The following is a 21,947-nucleotide window of genomic DNA, read 5'->3' on the forward strand; positions in this document are numbered from 1 at the left end:
CACTGTCCCACTCACAAATCTTGATTCACTTCAGTCACGACCCACTGAGCCATTCCATCTCTGTTTAAGAACTATCAGTTGCATAACATCTAGGCGAAATATTATATTCTTAATCTGTATTATAAATGCTAGTGCATTTATTCGTTAAAGTACTTTTCGTGTGGTCCTCTTTACTGTCTTTAGAAAAGTTTTTTACCCTTTAGCATTACCATACATATTACTGTGGTCTTACTCTCATGCTTTGCTGCATATTTTTCTTTGTCAAAATATCTATATCAGTAGTAATCAATAGATGTATCGCTCCACAAATCTCAATAAAGTGCCAATATGTTTACATTAGGGGAAGACGGAGTAATAAGAGATACTCGGGGTAATAAGAGACAAAGGTAATTTAAAACGTTAACAAATTTCAAGTCATATATCTGATTTTTTGTGTATATATACTTTGTTACTGGACAGCACAATAGAATTTTTTCTTCCAATGTACAGGAAAACTTCTGAAAAATATTTGTTTTAATATTTCAGTTTTAATATACAGGGTAATAAGAGACGCTGCCCAGATTTCTTTCATGCTGTGCATTGTTATTAAACTTGGAGTTACAAGGGATATACTTAAGATGTATTGTATTACCTTATCTTTTTACATGTTTTTATTTTGGCTACTTTTCTGTCAATTGCCATGTGAAAATTAAGTTTAGTGAAAGTCGTATTTGAAAGTTAAATGCTTTTAATTACAAACTGCACAAATCAAAGCCTTTCATATTGTACAGTGCATAAAAAAAATGATTTATTCCAGTAAAATAAAGCGTCAATTACTATTGGTAAGAAACGGCATACTTCTCAGCGTCATAAGATTTGTATTTTTTATTTTATCGAAAACTACACATAGGAATGTACTCAGAAACATGCTGTTTTCTTCAGTTCGATATCATCCTTCTACTAATATGAGTTTTATATGTGCACAATTTTAGTTAAACAGAAATTAACATTTCAGAGTTAATGATTAAATTAGGCTTTATTTCATTAACCACACTCTATATACAGTCGTCTTGCTAGAATTGTAATGAAGAGCTTAATTTGAGAGTTTATTTTAATATCAGTTTCACCTTAATAAGTAGCATGTTTCTTGTACCGCATCAATTTTTAAGTTCACAAATAAATTGATTTGTCTCCATTTTCTCAAAAATTACGCATCAGATTTTAGTCACATATTTCATTTTGTTCACTCAATAAGATCTATTGATTGACATGTGTCACATTTTGGGACATTCTCCCCTATTTTCCCTCGTTAAACGTTAACAATATTGTAGAATTCAACCTATTTTTCCTAAATTAATAGAAGGCCCAGCCAATTTAATTGTGGGAGAATGATTCATTCTTTTTGAAAAGACTATATTTTCAAAAGTATTACAAGCACACACATGAAAGATACCGGTATATGAATAGAAACACAAACTCACCAAGTTTGTATTGTGTATTCCAGGTGGCAGCACGAGGAGGGGCACAAAACAGGGCAATCCTTCATTGGCACATCTCACATCGCTGGATTGAGCGTATTGGTGACAATAACCTACCTTTGTTCCCTGGCTTCCCAGATCTCCTGATTTAACGCCCTGCGACTTCTTCCTGTGGGGGTACGTTAAGGAACTTGTTTACATACCCCCACTACCGCAATCCTTAGTCGAGTTCAAAGAACGCATCAGCGCTGCAGTGCAGACAATTGACAGTCTTATGCTACAATATGTATGGAATGAGCTCGAGTATCGTCTGAGCATGTGTCGTATCACCAAAGGGGCACATATTGAACATTTGTAGAGGATGTATAAACTTGGTGAGTGTGTGGTTATTTTCATATATCTTTCGTATGTGTACGTGTAACACTTTTGAAAATATAGCCTTTTCAAAACGAACGAATCATTTATGCTAACCCTGTAATTCTTGTTGTTAATCCATTATTCTGTTTGTTTAGAAGTGGCGCTTCCACAGCCTCCATCGACGGTACACCTTTGCAATTCAGCCATTCTTATAACACAACCTAGCGTTACTTCCTGTATATTATGGGTAAAAATTGTCAAAAATTACCACATTCTTATCCATACTATTTTATGCATTTTCTTTTATTTGTTGGTGTAATCATGTAAGAACTCGAGAGGTTTCAATTGTGTTTGTTTCATAAGCATTTAAAAGCTGTATCTTTGAAAAGAAACCAAAGAATATAGACTTTTTTTCTTTCTTTCTTTCTTTTTCTTGCAGACTTCAATATTGAGTTCAGAAGAGCAGAATGAGATTACATCAGGTGCTTGGACTTGTGGCTTGGTTTTACAAACTTTCGTCCTGCTTCATCAGTTCTTGGGTCTCCAAGTTCCCAACGCGTCCAGGCCGCATGGGAATCTCAGGTTTTAGAACACCGCCATTTTCCCACCAATTCCATTAATGTGGAACCAACGTTTCAACCAGGGTTCCCACCAGCAAGACCACTCATTGCCTGTGAGGAATTTGCTCCACAATACACTCACCTATCTGTCTAGAGATTAATTTGGAAGAAAGCATTGCGACTTTAAGCAGACTGCATCTATGTGCTTTATATTCTACACTGGAAATAAGATAATTTTGGCTAATGCGTAATTGTAGCTACAGGCTGACAGATTGACTTATTCTGGAAAACTTAATTGTTTGAATATGTTTTAAAAATCGTGTTTACAAAAGCTAAAATAATTATAACTAGGGCCGAATTGTTTTAAAAATGCACTTATTGTTTTGCGTAGCATAGTCGCTGACGTTCTCGCCTTTGATGCAAGCGGGTCCGGGTTCGATTCACGGTTGGGATACTCGAAAAAGTCGAAAACTTTTTCAAGTCATCCTAAGTGAGGTTTTCATCATTTCGACCAGACAAATGTCGGGATAGTACCTAACATAATGGTCCCAGGTCACTTCCGTCCTCCCCAATTCCCCGGTTAGCGTGGGCGTCAAGGGACGTTATCTCTCATATCTGACTGCCTAACATGGCCATAGAAGCCGAAAGCCTAGAAATCTAATTCGTAATCTTAATCTTAAAAATGCATATCTGCAGGCACGTAGCCAAGGGAGGGTCCGGATCCCCCCCCATTCGAGACCAGAAATGAAAAAATTAAGGAAGGAAAAACAAAATGAAATGAGAAGAAGAAGGATCAGCGTTTTAAAAAAATAAAAACTACAGGAAGCTTTTGATTACTCTTTCTTATCAGGAGATTTATATTACAGTACATGGTGGCAAGGTGAGCGAGGTATCCTGGAAGAGTCAGGGAATTTGAAATTTCTAGAAAAGTTACGGAATTCTCAGAATTTCTGCTACTAGACAGGGAGATTTCAAGCTTCCAAAAGCATAGTGCCGTTCTGTAACAGCATGGACATTTTTTTATCATAATTTTTCGTCGTCGATCCTTGCATTATCAAACATGTTATTTCGAAAACAATTTTCTACTGATCCTTTAACCTGTCATTTGGAACCGACAATAGTTGACGGAATAATAAAAATAAAAATTTATGTGGAAAGAAAGTTTTGTTAGCACTTGATTCAACAGAGAAAGGAACGCAGATATTGTAAAATATTTTACAAGACATTACTGTATTGAGTATATACTTTTTATAATAGTGAATATGTACTTTTTATAATAGTTGAGGTCATAATGAAAGGAAAATTGTTATATTTGAATAAACAGAGGAAGGATGTAAATATTGTAAAATCTTCTTCAATATTTTTGTTTTTCTGTATTTTACTCGAGATTTCTTCATAGTTTGTTATTAAAATACTTGCCAATATATCCTCATTTTATTATCCTAACAAACTAATATATGTTGATAGTAAAGTAGTTTAGATCGACCAAGCTCCTGAGCCTTCAGAATTTCATGTCACGCGGCTCCCTGCTCCTCCCCCCGGTTACGAAACCTTGGCTAAACGAACCAATATATGTTCCAGTAAAATAGTTTAGAATGATCGAGCCCCTGGTGTGATGACCACAGTATTTCATGTCACGCCCCCTCCCCTTCACGAAATCCTGGCTACGTGCCTGATATCTGGATATGCAAATGCGTATTGTGAAGATTATTGCATATTCTAACGATATTTGCGTATTTTTGCTGCATATATCTGAAGTTGCGAAACCATTTTTATACTGTATTCCTAAGGACCTGAACCGGTAGTTCCGTGTGTGTATTCAATATCCATTAAAAAAATATTTTTCTTCTGGAGTCCCTAATGTTGTTCTTTGTGGTGATCTTGTGGCGTAATTTGAACGACAATTTGTCCTGTCGTCTTGATAGTGTCATAATAAAATACTTGATGACGGGGGGGGGGGGGGTATATTTTCATATAAGTTTCACTCTAATAGGTTGTCGTACACCATTAATTTTGATTTGAGCAAGAAGAAATGAAGTTTGTGCCGATTTTCCGGAAACCTACACGCAAGAATTTACTCTCATGCTACTCATATTGTTTAGCTCGATGAGATGTATCGCTTGATCTTACAAGGGCGGATCCAAGGGGGGGCTATAGGGGCTATAGCCCCCCTTGACCCTCAGGTATACACTGGATAAAATGGACTTCAATCCTGTTTTACACTGGATAAAGCGGCAAACTAAGGTTTAGCCCCTCCCTTGATCATATCCTGGATCCGCTTATATATATATATATATATATATATATATATATATATATATATATATATATATATATATATATATATATATATATGTATCCGATAATCCAGCGCGTTCGGGACTTACGCAATGCCAGATTGCCGGAAATGCCGGAATATTTTGTAGTGCCTCCTTCCATCGCTAAATGCTAACGAAATCGTAGACTGAATATACGTATAGCATGATATTTGCCAACAAATATTGTTTACCAGAAATAATTTATAGAATAATCATTCCAACTCAAATGTACAGTACAACCAAAACAATATTAATTCTACATTTTAAAGAATGCAGACTGATACAGAATTACTGTATCAGTATCGAACCATCGCGAACGCTTTCGAGTAGCGCTTGCAGACGTGATTGTCTGATTTGAATTGCACACAAGCATTTACAGCTGAAAAATAAATAAATAAATAAATAAAATCCATCACGTGAGTATCGGATTGTTGGATGCCGGACTAACGAAAGTCTACTGTACCATATTTGGATATTTTTCATTATTCGTTAATATGTAGAATATTTCTAATGGTAATTTGCGCCTTGTAAACATTGATATTTCTAACGTAGCCAGGAAAAGTGTAGGTATGACAACGACGCTCCGCGAAATTAGTATAGAAATCAAATTGTATTTACTATGGCAAAGGTGTCATACACAGTACATATGCACATTCATATATACTGTATATAGGAGTACTATACATATTCCTGTGTATACATACAAACGCACGTAGGAGATATCATCACAATGCTATCATAAACTTTTAAGTTGATGTCCTGTAGGAAAGTTTCTTCTTAATATATATAATGTCCTTTCTTGTTTCTTCACGTCATAATCTTATATTTGCATTTAGAAAAAAAATGTATATTATATTTCTTAGCTTCATAGTTTCTTTTCCACTTCACCGGTTTCTCTATAAAATTATTGACTATTCTCTCCATATCACGTTTCTCTTGTGCGTCCGTTTGGATGGAAGGAAACACACAAGACATTTTTCTTCTTTGTTTTGAAATATGGAGGCGAAGCACTACGGAAACAAAAGTCACAGTGTTAACTTTTACACAACTACGCGCTTTGTATATGATGTTTGTCCAAGAAGCAGTTGTTTCGCTCGCGATTATTTATCTAACTGAGAAAGAGAGAGAGAGAAAGAGAGAGATTCTTGTCATTTTACTTGCAGAAGTCGTTTTGTGTGTTTCAATTGTAGTCTTTCAGCTGCTTTTCCGTTTCTCCACTGTACGTACTTATTTGACTTGCTGCCACGTTAAGGTAAGGATTCGTCATGCACCACCAAAAGCACGTTTCATACAAAAAAAAAAAAAGAATAAACATTCATTCAATTTCTACTACTTACGGTAAGGGGCATAGACAAAAGGCTTGGTCTTTAATTAAAAGATAAACTACCGTTTTCTAATGCAAAAATTAGTAGGATCGTTAACTGCGAGACGAACAGAGAAATTTATTCATTTCTAAAGAGTAATGTTCTATTACAGGTGGGTGTAATATTACATCTACCATACGCCTCTCAAGAATACAATAAAGTGTATAATGGTACAAGCCCACGACAAAGAAAAGCACGGAAAGACAGCATCTGGTAGAGTGAATGATGTACATCGTCAAATACAGTGTCTCTGGAAAGTCGCGCAACCCGAACTTTGGAGCATCAGAATTTTTGAGAAATAAACACGAATGTAATAAAACTGCTACCTAGAAATAGCCTATATGTATATTATCGAGTTAATGAAAGGTGGCTTCTGACAAGCTGCACATGTTGTAAACAAAACGAGAGGGAGGATTGTTCGCCAATCACAGCAGTATTCTTTCCCGCTGTTGCTAGGCAACGAGGGTCGTTGACCGCGCTGTTGCCGGTACTTGAGACTACTTGTTAAACGTCGTAAGTTTGTCGCCAGAGCTGCTGTCTCTCTTGCGGAGCCTCTGGCAACAGCGCCTCCAATACTCCACGTGCTCTACCCAATTGTCAGAAGCCACCTTTCCTTGCGGACACAATAGATATAAAGTCATGAGGAGAGAGTTTGGCATTTGCCCTTACACATGCCAGAAACATACGAAGGCGATGCATTTTTTTTTTTTTTTTTTACAAAACGTGAAAAATCACGATTTGGAGACAGATCTGGCATTATTTGTGGATAAATAGGAATGCTAATGCGCAGGCTGAATGGGAATGCATCGTTCTGAAAGAAGAACGAAACATTGGCACCAAGTGCAGACATCCTACGGCCTTAATAATCTAAAAAAAAAAAAAAAAAAAAAAAAACAAAAAAAAAAAACTTTTCTCCGGCATTATGGCGCAATATGGCAATACTGAGTATATCAGATGGTCTCAATGTATGTGCTGGTTAGATTATTACAAACGAACAACAAACTTGCGAATGTTTGATTAAGGCATTACCAGTGATAGGTAGATTATTATTCTACCCCAACTTTTTCAACTTTCTGATTTGTTGGTATCAGTCTCTCCTAGGATACAAACAAAAACAATTAATGGACGATATCAAAACAGAAAAACTGTAAAACTGTACATGAAGACGAAGAGGTTAGCAGACGACCGTGGAGCATGTAAGCTTCTCAGTTGCTAGCAAGTGATTTTGCCAATAATGGCACAATACCTATGATGATGATGATGTTCCAGTCACATATGTTGACACCTTCAAGTATCGTCAATGTTGTCGTATTACGCGATAATAGGTATACCAGAAAACAAGTATTCTTTACGGCACGCCATTTTCCTTGTTGTGGGATATCTGCACTTAGTGCCAAGAGCATTATTTCATCCAGTCTACCCACTAACATACTTATTTGTCAACAAACAATCTCACACCTGTTTCGTATTCGTCACTTTTCCTAAATAATAATAATATATTTAACACCCAGCATAATATATTAGTATCTATCGTTTCTATTCTCTGGAGTTCAATATCTTTAAATTCAAGTTGCGGCTCTATATGTCCAGAATCGAACCCAGAATCACGCATACCGAAGACACAGTCGTAAGTCATTCACTATATACACCAGCATTTCTCAGATTTTCCTAAAGGGGAAGGACACTTTTATTGTTCTGAATGTTCATTGTGTATCACCTTTCGAAAACAAATGTACTTATTTATTGGTTTCAGCAATGCCAGTATACTTATTTAAAAAATCGTATTAATTTATTAAAATTCTATTTATAATACAAACATATATATCAGTCTGTGAATAACGATAATATGCAAACATAAAAACGTTTAGAAGTTGCCGGTTGCATAGATTTAGGATAAAACATTTGGATATTCTTAATCCTTATTATAAACGCAAGATGCCTCAGTTTCTCAGTTATGCCAATATCTAATACAGGGTGATGCACGAAATGATTCACCATTTTTTTTAATGAAACTTTTATGAGTAAGAACATTGCAATGAAACTAGTGTCCAAAAAGAGAATGCATTATGAAGAAATGTTCGAATGAAATACATGTTCAATATGATTTCGAGCTTTTTTTAAAGCGAACATGAATATTATTGATTGCTTGACGGCACTTGTATTTCGTAATTTCACTGCACGCCTGAACAATGTCTTTTGAACTCCATCAAATTTTGGGGATCTTTCGGAAATATATATATATATATATATATATATATATATATATATATATATATATATATATAACGTAACCGCCACAGAAAATAGTCACATGGGTTAAGATCTGGTAAGATCTGGATTTTGAAGGGGCTAAGTTTGTCCGTCTGGAAATTAACCTGGAATCATCCGCATGATGGAAATCTCGTGCAAGTAATCTAACACAATGTTTGCAGTGTCCAATCTTGCACCATGCACTTAAAACCACTGTGTGTTGATGAGCAAAGGAGTAACAAACAGCTTGGTGCAAGGCAGCATTACTCTTTTCTCATGACATTATTGAATTTCAAACAAGCTGCTTCCATGCAAGTTCAATATTGAAACCGGAAATCTTCAGGTGACAATAGATAACAATTTCCAGTTACAATAGAGAGAAAAGGTTAAAAAACTTGTTCTTCACTAAATCTATCAAAAACAGTATCTTGCCTTCTCCTAAAATTATTACTAGATAGAAATCAATAGGGCCTATAGGAACCGGAAGTTGTATTACTTTCTTACTACTTCTGCTTTCAGTAGAAGAATAAGCGCTTAGATGAATTATGTTCTTGGGATAATAAAAAAAGACCATTTGATGCTCCCTATTACCGTTTTCACTATTTGGGAATCAATATTCGAACCGGAAGTAGTAGTGGATTTCTATCCACTTCCGGTTACAAAGAGGAATAAAACTGGAAATGGAATCTATTTCTGAGATTCTGAGTCCACATCGAAAAACTACTCCTCGCTATCTGTTATCGTTTTTGCTCTATTAAGATCGATATCGATCGATATCGATCGATACCGATCGATATTGGAATCGGAAGTAGTAGATTTTTATCCCCTTCCGATTGCATAGGGAAATAAAATTAGAAATGTAGCCAAAAAAAACTGTCTCTTGCTATTTCTTAACGTTTTTTGTTCTATTAAAATCGATACCGAAACAGGAAGTAGTTTGAGTTTCTCTTACTTCCGGTTTGAATAGAAGGCTAGAGGAGCTAGAACTTGTTCTTGGAGCACTGAACCAATATTAAAAAAACGATCCTATTGTCCCTTATCTTTTTATTCTTGTACTTATCGACAGACAGACATACTGATAAAGGGACAAACAAGTTATAGCCTAGACTCTATACTTATGCACAGCATAGTACGCAATAGTTGTGCTATATTATATCGTCCGGCTATGCTATATTATGTCGATATACACTTAGACTTCCTACTTATACATAGCAAAGCTTGGAAGTCTAATAATTCTGTTCATCTAAATTATCTTCTTTATTTTTTCTTTTGATTATGACTGTTGTTTACAAACAATTTTAAAATAGAATATCAGGAGCTGGCACGAAGATCAGACATTTAACAAAGAGCATTAGCGGAACTTCGTTAAAAAGAATCTATTCAAAAGGTAGTTCATAATCAATTAGGTATTACAAGGTTTATGTTACATACACGTATAATATTTAGCACGAGAGTGTGCTTTGATGTTTAACACGTGACCACTAACTCAATTAGAACATTAAGAATTAGATCAGGTGAAGGCTACTGCAAGGTCTGCTGACTATCTTTGTTTTATGCTCACCGTTACGTTTCTTTAACAAAGATAATGTTGCTAATATCTAAACAATTTTGTTTAAACTAAAATAATACGAATTGACAAGAGCAGGAATTCTTCATTGGAATGACGACAGTAAAAAGTGAATAACGTCTTTAAATTATTATTATTTTTATACTCGCCATGATGCCGCTCATTCTTCTCCAACTGTACAATTTGTATGTATAAGCAATTAGACTACATCAGTGATTCTCAAACTTTCCGATAACGCGGACCCCCTCTGGATTCGGAAAGTGATCCGTGGACCCCCTTGCAATTTGAAATTTCACATGGTATTAAAAACTATACTGATTAGAATTACCACTAACAAGAAAAAGATCAATAAAAATATTGCAATAAGTAATTTATTCTAGAAATACATGATTGTTTCCTAGTGAACGAAATTTCAATTGAAAATACAGTGAATTTTAAGACTGAAAATCAATGTACTTTTTTTTTTCTTTAAAGGAAATTCACTTGTTAAACAATGTTCTCAAATGTGGGGTTACTACTATGAGGAATGAAATTCTTTCTGTTTTTCCATAAGTGCAGTGAAATCCGGAATTAGTTTTTTCACCATCAATCTTAGATACGATTCCACATTAAGATGATTTCGCTTTCAGGCTCTAATACTGCAAGAAGCAGAAAAGGTCTGTTTACTTAAGTGAGCTGTAGGGAAAGGCATTAAATGTTGCAATGCATTTAGAGACAACTCTTCATATTCACAGGACAGAAATTTAGTAAAGTAGAAAAACATTTAAATTTACAAACGTAAGTATAATTTCTAATTGTTTTCTTTTTAGTAACTGAAAAGAATACTTCTTGCATAATAGCTGTGAGCTCTATTTTATTATAACACATTTCAATTTTTAGGCGTCGCGAACCCCCTGGCTACATCCCATGGACCCCCAGGGGTCCGCGTACCCAACTTTGAGAACCACTGCACTACATCATATATCGCAAGCTTATTTATACTTTCTGACATAGAATTACACTCAATTTCCGAGAAATTGTGAGAAAACTTCTACACTGTATACCCCGTGTAGCATAGTCACTAACGCTCTCACCTTTGTAGGACTGGTCCTGGGTTCGATTCCTGGTGGGGATATTCGGTCGAAAAAGTGTAAAAGTTGCTTCAGGCCAGTTATTCATAGTGAGTTTTTTCTTATTCTCATCAGACTGTAGGATCTAACACAAGCACTTTGAAATAAATCAAAAACTTTCGTAATAGCTTCAAGTTTGCCTTCTATTCTTGCCTCACGGGTAGCCTTTTTATTAAACCTAATGAAACGCCCTATTTGTTTGAACCTAGTTCGAGACATAACAATTGGAAAGAACGACATCCTAAAATCATTAGTTATTGTCCAAAGTTTCTCAACTAATATTTTGTATCCATGCGAGACGCACGCTGCTACAATAAAGCTATCCAAGCACGAAGCTCTGCTCGATTTAAAGGCTCCTATTTCTTCTCTTTTTGATTTGGTTTCTTGTTGCATTCTTCATACACTTTTATAGTTATTTTGGGGGGGGGGGATCAGTTGTAGAGCGTTCACCTCCGGTGCTTGGGGTCAATAGTTCGATCCCAGCTCGCGCCGTGTGGACTTTGTGGTGGACAAACACCGTGCTCTTGGGTTTTCCCGGGGTTCTCCCGTTTCCTCCCACTTTCTTCATTCCATCATTTTCGCTCATATCTCATCATCACCGTCTCCTTTAGCCTAAGCGGCATAACCGGCATGCTGGTCAGTGAGCGAGTAATGATTTAGGATACTTTATTCATAATAGTAAGAGACTTAAGGAACTTCGCGCTCCTTAACATTAAGTGCAAAGGTAGACATAAATACGTTGATATAATATACATATATAGGTGTGTTATGAATATCATAATGTAGAAATAAAAAAATAATAACAATAATAAATTAGAATCATTATATAAACAAATATCATAAATATAAATCTGAGGAAAGCAAAAGCTAAATGATTGTTCGTGGGAGTATAGTGTTATAATGATTAATGGAGGTGAGTGATGAGATGAGGTGCGAAGCACAGGACAATACATAGGAAAATATTAGCAGACAGATGCAGTTATCTTCTTTCCTAGGGGGACTCTAGGCTATGATGAGAGACGTAATGGACTCAGGTTAGTATGAGGAATTTACTGTGCGTGATATGATAATAAAAGCGACTGAGCTCCAACGTCTAACTTTTGATTTACGGTTATTTGTGATTTCACGTTAAAGACAAATATTTTAAACTGTGTGTACATTATTTAAATAGACCTTTTTCATAAAGCTTATTTTTTAAATTATTGTTCAAAGGCTTCGTATAGGGTGTGGCAGAAATAGTTAGACGATGTTTTTTTTGCAAATTAAATATTTTAATGACCTTTTATGAACAAAAGTTTTACATGTCCAGAATGTACAGACAAAAACATTACATATGGTAACTACGTCTTGAAATTACGTCGGTGATGTGTGCACCATGGTTATTCAAACAGATCTCTGCACGTTGCCTCACAGCACTCAGTGCTCGTTGAGCCATGTCCAGCGAGGTTTGGTGGATTGCATGTTGAATGGATTCACGCATATTCTGTAATGTTGCAGGTTTTGTTGAATACACTTGTTGCTTCAAGTAACCCCATAGGAAGAAGTCACATGTCGGTAGGTCGGACGACCGTGCAGGCCAAGGAACATTGTCGCGACGAGAGATAACCCATCCTGGAAACATCCTCTCAAGAATGTTGATCGATGTAATTGCTGTGTATAACGCGGCCCCGTCTTGTTGGAACCACATCTGTATAAGGCGACGCCGTTGCAGTTCTGGGAGTAAAGAGTTTCCGAGCATGTCCACATATCGAGCATACGTGACAGTTACAGTGTTACCATCCTCGTTATTGAAAAAGTATGGTCCAATAACCCCATTAAAATAAACACCACACCATACTGTTACTTTACGGCTATGAAGGGGCACTTCATGCAACAACCTTGGATTTCTGGGTGCCCAGTAACGGAAATTCTGCTTATTTACACACCCATCAATGTGAAAATGAGCCTAGTCGGACATTAATAGCCTCTGTAGAAAGTTTGGGTTCTCATTAATCATTTGCAAAGCATATTGCAGAATTGTACGCGAACATTAAAATCCTCAGGGAGCAACTTTTAAATCATATGAATTTTGAATGGGTTGAAGTGTAGGTTCTGGTGTAATATCGCCGCATACTCCTATCTGACATGCCAAGTGACAGCATGCTGACGAGCTGAACGCCTTGGACTTCTAATTAATGCTTCTCGAACCTTCTCTATGTTGTCTGGTGTTCTCACTGAACGTCGACGACCTGGGGATTTCTTTGATTTTGCAGAAGCCGAAGCTCGGAACTTTTTCACCCAATTAAGAATAGTTTGTCGTGTTGGTACTTGTCCATTTCTGCCAATGTTAAAATGACTCCGAAACTTACGCTGCGTAATTGTTGCAGAGTCTTTGTTCTTGATGAAACACTCCACTGCAAAAGCGCGATGTTCGTCCGACCAACGCTCCATGGCTACTGACGGAAGGCTTACGTAATTCTTCCAATACTGCGCACGCGCACCGAACAGTCGAACAAACCTACATGCATACACAATGCTTTGAACCACTTTACAAAACAAAACAACAATGAGCACGTTAATCTATCGGATTACGTTTTCTATGTTCATTTTACATCTTCTAACTATTTCTGCCGCACCCTTTATTTTAATAAGACTCTCCAAAATCAATGCAAATGAACTGTGCTGCCATCTTTGGAGTTCTTTCAAACTATACGTTTGTGGTCAATCATTTCGACAATGTGATCTCGGAAACCACGGGCTGTAAAAAGATGACGTTTTCACTGGTCGATTCCAAATTTTGCGTAGATTTTCCAGTTCTAATTGAAAATTTAAGAAAACATGGCCATTATTTCTTTATTACATTTTTACGGGTACACTGGAAGTGTTGAAATTAAAAAAAAACTAAAGCATCATATCCTACGCATTATACATTCCAACGCCACATAATTGTATGTAGGGGTTCCATATCTCTCAGGCTTTTGTTTCATGGCCAAATTATAATGAAAAACGAAGGATAACCATTTCTGCAGTCTAAGTTGAATCTTTATTGTTTGGAGTGTTTTGCCCAATGAACACCATATATCACTGACATAATAATTAATTGTGTATGTAATGTTTTGCTTATTACATCCTGCATGCAAGAAGAAAGAAAACACTGATCATGAGCTAGAAACTCCAAGTAGACTCAAATCTTGCAAACAGTGCGAGATATTGAAAAAATAATCGAAAAAATCTCCCTTTTGTAATAATACTTGCCGATTATTTTTTAATAAGACGTCCTTCACTTGTGTTTGTAAAGGGACATGTACAGATGTTATGAGAAATGACAAGGAGATTCATGCTCATATGTGAATGATTATGATGCGCTGTGTAGAGAGCGCAAGTTCAGCTGTCTATAATTAAAATGCTAGATTTTTGTTTGTCAGCAATCCTTTCGACAATGAGATCTCGAAAACTACAAATGCTAGAATCGTGCCGTTTTCACTGATCGATTCCAAGTTTTGTGTAGATTGTCCAGTTTTCATTCAAATTTTCAAAAACCATGTCGTTATTGTTCTATTCAACATTTTAGGTGGCGTTTTGAGCCCATAAGGTTAACATTGTTGCAGGCCGAAACTACGGTGTTAGGCAAGCAGTAGAGAAGTTACGTATGGTGGGTTGACGGACATTGCAGGCGCTTTGCTTAAATCTGAATTGCAAAACCTATTGCATGCTGGCAATTTCAAAGGCCTCAAGAGACGCAATGAGGCGTACTTGGACTGATATGGATTTATTAGAAAAAAATATTTCCACTTGATATCGCGTTACTTCTACAAATTTGCTACAAACTCACTCCAACATCTATACATAGGAATTCACTTCCTTTGTTAGTCTCCTATCCTTTACTAGTGTGAGTAAGGAGACATGCACAGTGGGAAGGAGATTCATGGTCATAACAGAACGATGTCCTGAGTAGAAAGCGCAGGTTCAACTAGTATTTATATAAAGTACGAAGTAACGCTTAAGAATATAAACAATTAAGATGTACATTTATTACATGAATATTAAATTTATCGTTTCAATACTGAAATAAATGTGAGATGCTCATCCAGTCTGTACAAGATAAACAGTACTCAACATTTTTTTATCAGCAACTTAATAAATCCTCATAAAGTTCATTAATATTCATGGGGTACCTTGTGTCCCTCATTGTAACCAAAAGTGAAGACAAAATTTTAGGTGGCGTGAAAGTGTACAGTAGGGGACCTTAGGTCTCCAAACACTTATAACAAATAAACTAAGAGGTTCGTAGGAATGACCATCACATGAACATATGTATACTAGGGATGGCCGGATCCGGATCTGGCCGGATCCGAAGATCCGGATCTGATTGGGTCCGGATCCTTTGGATCCGGATCTCGGATCTGGATCCGGATCTCGGATTTCGGATCTGGATCCGGATCTCGGATCTGGGTCCGGATCTCGGATTTCGGATCTGGATCCGGATCTCGGATCTGGATCCGGATCTCAGATTTCGGATCTGGATCCGGATCTCGAATTTCGGATCTGGATCCGGATCTCGGATTTCGGATCTGGATCCGGATTTCGGATCTGGATCCGGATCTCGGATTTCGGATCTCGGATCTGGATTCGGATCTCGGATCTTGATTCTTATCCAAACCCACATCCCATCCAAATTATGATAAACATGAATATCTAAAATTCGCCGAAAGTAATTTCACGAAGTCCTGACAGTGAAGAAGAGAACAGAAAATTAAGACGAATATTGACAAGTTTATTTGTTTCCTTCATTCTACTCTAAAGATCAAATGTTTGGCTTACTTAAGAAAAAAAATGATCCGGATGAGAGCTCAAATGTCGAATCTAGTTCCACTCGGTTGCAGGACCGAGATGAATATTTAAAATTCCTCAATGCACCTATTTCATTGACAGTTAAGAAAACATAAACAGTTAAGACAAGTATTGACTACTTTTTACGTAAATTTATCTTGCTCAGTCTGCTCAAAATATCAAATGTATACCCTACAATTAGATTTAATAATTATTTAGTAAATCACAATATGAGCACCGAGAATAAACTATGAATTTTGGTGCCTCTTATCTAAATTTGAAATTTCGGATTCATACATAGAATCAGGCTGAAATATAAATATTTGAGATCTGGAAACCGAAACATGTGCTAGTACCAAGATCGTAGCCGTTTGTACAGTGGCGTATTTACGATTTTGTTTCGGGGGGAGGCTTTGCCTGAAAATGTGAAAATTCTGCAAGATATTTCATATAGTTTACTATAGTAAGTAAGATTTCGGGGGGGAGCTTAAGCCCGGAAGCCTCTCCCCTAAATACGCCATTGCGTTTGTACCTAGGTAATGCGAGCGAAAGGCACTTGCACTAATTCCGCATGTAGTTTGAGGAACACGAGAAATTAAAAACAGATAAATATTCTTTTTCAGGAGTAAGTCGCGCTTTAACATGACTTTTCATGAGTGTTGTGTTCAAATATGAAAACTGTAATGACAACTTGTTTGAAATAAAAAACCTTTTCATTTTTAACAATAAAATTAGGTACTTTCACATTGGAGAAAAATTAGCAAGGCACATACCACTAATTAGGGTGCTGATTCTTATGGAAGCTTTCACTTGAACCGGAAGATTTCCTCATGTTAGTATCGGATTGCCACAATTCACCTTGCTGAAAGACGTGGTTTATCAGGAGGTCGGACAAGATTCTTTTGAACGTAGCCTGTAGACTGCTTCTAGTCTCAATTATTCCCATATAACAAGACTAGCCATATACATAGTTGGTTCGAAATAAGTTAAAATATCACTAATTGACCTTAAGGGGATAATCGTGATTTAAATATTCGTAAATCAGAAGAGATGTGAAAGTTAAGCGGTAAAATAAATCCGATAATTCCGGAATAAAGAGATTTATATGCAACCTAATGATAGCAATAAAACTCTTTATGTAACATTTTCAAAGCTAAAATTAACAGTTATCTTCTTGAAGAGGGTTTACGGCAACATAGAATATTACAAATCCAAATCCAATTATTATAAGTAGTACCTCTGACAGCCCTGCATTTCACATCACCATCGCCCTTCATCCTGACAAGTGGGCAATTCACTTACCCACAATGACTTTTCAGGCGTTCCAGTGACATCAATATCTCAGTTTGGGTTTGGGATCATGCTTCGGTGAACCTTGACTATCACCATCAGCAGCTATTAGAGAATCAGAACTTATTTCTGTATTAGATAATGTGGGTAACTATAGCTTTTCGTCTATAGAAGTCGGAGAGTGTATGGTATTATCGCAGGAAATATTTGATGCATAAAACTTAGATTGTCAGTATTTAGGAGCAACTTTTAAAATAATCTGTTACTGTAAATGTGCTACAGATTAGCCGAGAAAACCCGACAGCCATAGTCGAGTGGTCTGCGGCATTAGGCTGTGGATCCTTTTACTGTAAATGTCTTGCATTCAAATCCCGCTTCAAATGAACGTAAGCCCGATGGTAGGAACCAAAGGACTGTCGTGCCAAGAATTTAATTTGTTTTAATTATCATAAATGCCTTCTTTATTATTAAATTTTATCCAATATTTTCTTTCCAACCAGTTTGCGAAACTCAAAGCTAGCTACTTGTTTTCTTTTTAATTCATGTTCATAGTTAGCACAGCTAATCACTAAGGAAAAACAATCATTTCAATAGAATTTGCCTCGCGTCTTTCGTAGCTCTGTTATTTTCAGCTTTTTTTTTTTTTTTTTTTAAGCTGAATGGCGTTTTATCACTTTCCCCTCGCTTTCCCTATTTTTTTTTTTTCTAGTTTTACCTATGTTTCTTTGCACGGATATTGTGCCTATATGCACGTGCTTAATGTGTTCGTTTACAAAAGCGGGCCATTTCCCTGCCACTATAGAAAGTAGAGTGCCCTGTATCAGAGAAATATTAATTGACGTATGTAAGTGAATATATCTGTGATGAAGTCATAATTTCTCAGTTTTTGCATCGCACATAGTTTCCTCATCCTCATTAATCTCTTCACCCCCGCTTCCTGAATTCCAGTTCTGGTATTCTTTCTTGAGCAAGGCCTATGTAATGGGAGACTGATGTCTCATGTAGGCTTATTAACTATATCATCAGCAATAAAGAAAGTAGGGTTTAATTTGCACTAATTTTAGAACATTACGTTAATTAAATAATGATAATAATAATACGGAGTGAGCTCAGGCTACTTGTTAGGATTCTTGCTTCGCAATTGGATTATACCGAGTTCGAATTCGGAGACCAGCTATCCTGACTGAGGATTTTCCAGGGTTGTTCCTCAGTTATACTGGGAAAATGCTAGGTTAGTACCTTGATCTAAGGCTCTGGAGACCTTCCTTCCATTCCTTTCCCAATGTTTTCATCTGTTGATTATTACAGTGTAAAGTGGCCTCTGAGGATGTATCTGGTAGCTTATAGTAAATAAACAATAACGACTTAATATATCTTCACGAAACGTGTGGGTTAATTTAACTATAGCCTTACAGTCACAATAGATAGCTAAAGTTTTAATATTAATTTCCTGACTTTTAAATACTATTTTCATATTGTTTCAGCTTTCAATTATCTCATGTATGTTCCACCGAGAATTGAACCTGAGATCACATGAAGAAATGCGAATATGTTAAATATTTTTGAACACTAATATACAAAACACAAAACGCTTCAATGATACGATGCATGGATATGTTTTGGTTACGTCCTGCAATGTATGATTAAAGAAACCTGGAGGGTGAAGAAGAAATAACAGAAATCTCTTTTATATTTACTCCTTCAACAAACTCCTGACCTCAGAAGGGCAAGCCATAAGTTAGGTAATAAAGTCGTACAACGAACACTTTTATTAATACTAATAATACTACACAACCATATCGCTCTCCTGAAATTCTCGTGTGTATGTTTAAAGATCTACTGTTGTTCCACGCCAACCAGTCTATATTTTTTGTTGTACCTTCGAAGTGAAAGATTTGTTGATGGTTGGACTCTAGTGAGTCAGAAACTACTATTAATAAAGAGTTTGTTTTGTCCAGTATTCCTGCAATTAGAAGGGTCTTATCTAAAAGATATTTCATTTGTATATGAGAAAATAAGAAAGTTTATATAAGAAAGTAAATATTGCAAGGTTAAAATAACATAAAGAACAAAGGTAGCACAAACGTGTTATGAAAACATTTAAAAGCACAGCATCCTACTATATTAGTGAATCCGAAAAAAGTTTTGACGAATTTTAGATATTCAATTTTATCATCACAATTTCAGATGTAGGTTTGGATACGAATCAATATCTGAGATTCGGATCCAGATCCGAGATCCGAATTTCGGATCTAGATCCGAGTTTCGGATCCAGATCCGTGATCCGGACCCAGATCCGAGATCCGAGTTCCGGATCCAGATCCGAGATCCGAATTTCGGATCCAGATCCGAGATCCGGACCCAGATCCGAGATCCGAATTTCAGATCCGGATCCGAGATCCGGATCTGAGGTTCGGATCCGAGATCCGGATCTGAGATTCGGATCCGAGATCCGGATCTAGGTCCGGATCCGAGATCCGGATCTGAGTTTCGGATCCGAGATCCGGATCTAGGTCCGGATCCGAGATCCGGATCTGAGTTTCGGATCCGAGATCCGGATCTAGGTCCGGATCCGGCAAGATCCGGATCCGGATCTCACTGGATCCGGGATATCCGGATCCGAAAATTTTTGGCCATCCCTAATGTATACTTCAAAAATATTAATGTAGCTAAAGAAACAATGCTCTAAGAAAATAGCACACAAAATGATTTCAAAAAATAATAATGTGGGGTACCCACTTGTCTGTGCGAGGGTAACTGGTAGAAGTGATTTTTTTTAATATATTGGTTTAAAAGTTTTTAAAATCATTTTTTAAAAACTAGATTGCGAGACACACATACTAGTTCGATTCAAGGTGAAATTGTTTCAGAACAAAATACCATTGAAATACTAACTTGAGACATAAGCTAATGTGTAGCAATAATTTCTTGATAATAACTAGTCCTTAATGTATATAAATTGACCCTTTATTTTTTTAAAATATATACTCTCTGCACGTTTAACAAACTGGTCTTGTATAACTAGTGAGCTTTTTGCTTTTGTGCTTGTTAATTCATTGCAAAAATTTCAAGAAACCGGGCGGGCAGAGTGACTCGTAACGTGCACTGAAGCATGAACCAAAAAAGAAAGATTGTTGCCTGGAATTTTTTAAGTTTTGTGTACCCCTTGTTATCTCTTCCTTATGTTTGTTTCGTTTTAGCATGCTTTTGAATTGTTTTATACTGTACATAATACCTTTGAGCTAAGAATATATAAAACTACCATTTTGCTTATTATTACACTTTATATCTTTCTTTCTTTTTCTTTTTAACCAATGAAAATGAAACAGTAATTAAAGGTCTAAGAGACTATTGATCAGATTTGTGCTCAAGGAAGTAGGAAGAATAGAAAATAAATGTTAATATTCTTTTTATTTTAAACAAGTCATTTTCATTTGAATTATTTTTACGATTTGGCTCTTTAGTTAGTATTGCTTATTAATGGAGTTTGGGCATAAAAAGTGGTTACCCGCTATACTATAGACTATACAGAGATTGTTATGTTATTAAATGCTACTGGAAGTGACCGTTTGAAAATAATGCATAAAAAACATTATAAATGAGTTTAAGCAAGTGCATTGCATGTAATATATAGCTTCCATTATTTTGGGCAAAAATAATGCTGTGACCCAACACAATGCACTATAAAATAGGAAAAACAATACCTATATGTATATTTAACATTAAAGGGAAACCATTCGAATTACTCAAATGTAACGAATTTTTATGAATGAAACTATAAAAAGCATCTTTATAGTTTATAATGTTAAAATTACTACAGTTCAGGTTCTAAAAGAGTTAAAATCGATCTCAAATTTAAGAAAATGATAGTGTTAACATAATAGGCTAAAACAACTCATTGACTACTTGAATGTAGTGAAGTTATTCAACCTATTTCCCTTTTAAAGTAATTTAGTTAAGACATTTTAAGAAATTACGTATAGACCCAGGAAGTTAGATTTCATGGGTGAGTTCTTGGTAGGCCAAAGTTAAAATCTGATAGCGTAATTTAACGATGTTCCATTAGATTTATGCTATATTGATATGACCATAAACACTATGACAAAATATGACCTATGTGAAACTAGAGTTGTGTTGCCGTAGAGCTACGGTGGTGTATACGTCAGATAGGTGACTTTTGTTCGATTCCCGGAGTGGATGGGAATTACTTTCTCGTTTTATCCTTTTCCAATGCGGCGCAAAGGTCCACCCAGTATCTGTAAAATGAGCACCTTGGTAAACGCACTGTTTTGGATAAAAGTGAACAAAGGGAGATGCTAACTACACAGAGGTACTCATCCTTCTGTTCCCCTCCCTCCAAGAGCTGGGGAGCCTTCTAACATTACTATTCTCAACTCAAATGTACCATTTTATCCCTCAAATTTACCAATTTCCAGTTTGATCGTACCATTTTTAATGAAAAACTATGTTCTTCCCAAATAATCTCATGGGACAATGCAACATTCGCTCTAAAACCCACCTGTCGGCATCCCTGTGCATAACCTTTTACATATGCTAAGCCTAGTAAGTGTCGAGCACAGGTGCACAACAATTTTTTCTTTTTTTTGGGGGGGATGGGTTCAAAGTTTAAGAAGTCCAATACTACAAGACACTATGTCCATGAAGTACATTGGGTGTTATTCTGTACTCGAAAAGACTATAAGTATTGTTAAGTACTGTCATATTATATTCTCAGAAAAAGAAAACGGAAATAGAATGCTTTTCTATGAAAAGGAAGGGTAGAAATAAAGTAAAAGATCAAATCTTACGGTTACATCAATAATTTTTCTGCTAAATAAGTAAAGGAAAGGTATATTTTTATTACAA

At 36.2% G+C, this 21,947-nt stretch overlaps 1 long non-coding RNA gene across 1 annotated transcript in view; it reads left to right on the forward strand.

Moving 5' to 3' along the window:
- The window catches only part of LOC145662258 (uncharacterized), a 227,004-nt gene extending 223,820 nt beyond the window's left edge, over nucleotides 1-3,184 (forward strand). Inside the window, exon 2 of the long non-coding RNA XR_014127021.1 lies at nucleotides 2,254-3,184. This is a non-coding gene — a long non-coding RNA (uncharacterized LOC145662258). The remainder of the gene's footprint in view (nucleotides 1-2,253) is intronic.
- The last annotated feature ends 18,763 nt before the right edge of the window (nucleotides 3,185-21,947 follow it).

This window comes from Thermobia domestica, chromosome 1 (assembly GCF_964235325.1).
Source record: "Thermobia domestica chromosome 1, izTheDome1.hap1.1, whole genome shotgun sequence".
In the NCBI taxonomy this organism is placed as follows: Eukaryota; Metazoa; Arthropoda; class Insecta; order Zygentoma; family Lepismatidae; genus Thermobia; species Thermobia domestica.